The sequence below is a fragment of the Filicampus tigris genome, unplaced genomic scaffold (assembly GCF_054856515.1).
Source record: "Filicampus tigris isolate MCC_2025a unplaced genomic scaffold, RoL_Ftig_1.0 HiC_scaffold_41, whole genome shotgun sequence".
Taxonomy (NCBI): Eukaryota; Metazoa; Chordata; class Actinopteri; order Syngnathiformes; family Syngnathidae; genus Filicampus; species Filicampus tigris.
The window spans coordinates 67,501-70,000 of record NW_028233422.1 but is presented as its reverse complement, the minus strand read 5'-3'; positions in this window follow the sequence as shown (position 1 = coordinate 70,000).

Below are 2,500 nucleotides of genomic sequence, written 5' to 3'. Positions count from 1 at the left end.
GCGAGGCCGGTGCCGGCGGGGGCCCTCCGATGGCGGGTCATGGTTGCCGATCGGTCGGTGGGGGAATGGAGGTGCGGTGCGTGGTGAGGAGCTCCGGGCGGGGTGGGCCTTCGCCCGGCCCGCGGAGTCCGATTGAGCGCCGCCCGGGTCGGGCGGGCCCGCTCCGTTGAGCGCACGGAGGTTGAGATAGAAAATATTGCAACACGCGGAGCTCCAGGCGGGGGGGCCCTCGCCCGGCCCGCGGAGTCCGATTGAACACCCCCCAGGTCGGGCGGGCTCGCTCTGTTGAGCGCACGGAGGTTGACATAGAAAATATTGCAACACGCGGAGCTCCAGGCGGGGGGGGCCCTCGCCCGGCCCGCGGAGTCCGATTGAACACCCCCCAGGTCGGGCGGGCTCGCTCTGTTGAGCGCACGGAGGTTGAGATAGAAAATATTGCAACACGCGGAGCTCCAGGCGGGGGGGGCCCTCGCCCGGCCCGCGGAGTCCGATTGAACACCCCCCAGGTCGGGCGGGCTCGCTCTGTTGAGCGCACGGAGGTTGACATAGAAAATATTGCAACACGCGGAGCTCCAGGCGGGGGGGGCCCTCGCCCGGCCCGCGGAGTCCGATTGAACACCCCCCAGGTCGGGCGGGCTCGCTCTGTTGAGCGCACGGAGGTTGAGATAGAAAATATTGCAACACGCGGAGCTCCAGGCGGGGGGGGCCCTCGCCCGGCCCGCGGAGTCCGATTGAACACCCCCCAGGTCGGGCGGGCTCGCTCTGTTGAGCGCACGGAGGTTGACATAGAAAATATTGCAACACGCGGAGCTCCAGGCGGGGGGGGCCCTCGCCCGGCCCGCGGAGTCCGATTGAACACCCCCCAGGTCGGGCGGGCTCGCTCTGTTGAGCGCACGGAGGTTGAGATAGAAAATATTGCAACACGCGGAGCTCCAGGCGGGGGGGGCCCTCGCCCGGCCCGCGGAGTCCGATTGAACACCCCCCAGGTCGGGCGGGCTCGCTCTGTTGAGCGCACGGAGGTTGACATAGAAAATATTGCAACACGCGGAGCTCCAGGCGGGGGGGGCCCTCGCCCGGCCCGCGGAGTCCGATTGAACACCCCCCAGGTCGGGCGGGCTCGCTCTGTTGAGCGCACGGAGGTTGAGATAGAAAATATTGCAACACGCGGTGCTCCAGGCGGGGGGGGCCCTCGCCCGGCCCGCGGAGTCCGATTGAACACCCCCCAGGTCGGGCAGGCTCGCTCTGTTGAGCGCATGGAGGTTGACATAGAAAATAATCCAACACGCGGAGCTCCAGGCGGGGGGGCCCTCGCCCGGCCCGCGGAGTCCGATTGAACACCCCCCAGGTCGGGCAGGCTCGCTCTGTTGAGCGCATGGAGGTTGACATAGAAAATAATCCAACACGTGGAGCTCCAGGCGGGGGGGCCCTCGCCCGGCCCGCGGAGTCCGATTGAACACCCCCCAGGTCGGGCAGGCTCGCTCTGTTGAGCGCATGGAGGTTGACATAGAAAATAATCCAACACGTGGAGCTCCAGGCGGGGGGGCCCTCGCCCGGCCCGCGGAGTCCGATTGAACACCCCCCAGGTCGGGCAGGCTCGCTCTGTTGAGCGCATGGAGGTTGACATAGAAAATAATCCAACACGTGGAGCTCCAGGCGGGGGGGCCCTCGCCCGGCCCGCGGAGTCCGATTGAACACCCCCCAGGTCGGGCAGGCTCGCTCTGTTGAGCGCATGGAGGTTGACATAGAAAATAATCCAACACGTGGAGCTCCAGGCGGGGGGGCCCTCTCCCCCCCCGGTGAGTCCGCTCACAGTGCCCCTATGTCGGGCAGGCTCATTGCAATGTGCGCATGGAGGTTGACTTAGAAAATATTTGAGAGTGACATGAGCTCCAGGCAGACACCGACTCATCGCCCGTGGGGTGTCCGACGAGCCCTCACCAATCTTGGATTAATGTTTGGCGAGGCTCCCCTGATCAGCTCTGGAGGTGGCAAGTTCTGAAAAAGTGGTTTCTGAAAATGTGCCCCTTGTATTTTGTGAAACCAGGGGTAACCTAGCGAGTAGGCAAACTCATCCCCTGACTGGGGGGATCAACTTTTACCTACTACAGCGCCCCTAATGGCCAAAAGTGGTACTGCTCCCCCTGGTAGCCTAACCCATTGAAATGAATGGGAAAAATTAATTTAGGCTACCAGGGCTTTGGGCTACCAGGGCTTTGGGCTACCAGGGCTTTGGGCTACCAGGGCTTTTTGCTACCAGGGCTGTGGGCTACCAGGGCTTTGGGCTACCAGGGCTGAGGGCTACCAGGGCTATTATAGGCGGCCACCACTGCACTAGTGGCAGCCCGGGGAAGGTGCCTGTTGCTCGGATATGCTTTTACGCACGTCGGCCTCTGCGCCCTGGAGCTTTTTTATGCTACCAGGGCTATTATAGGCGGCCACCACTGCACTAGTGGCAGCCCGGGGAAGGTGCCTGTTGCTCGGATATGCTTTTACGCACGTC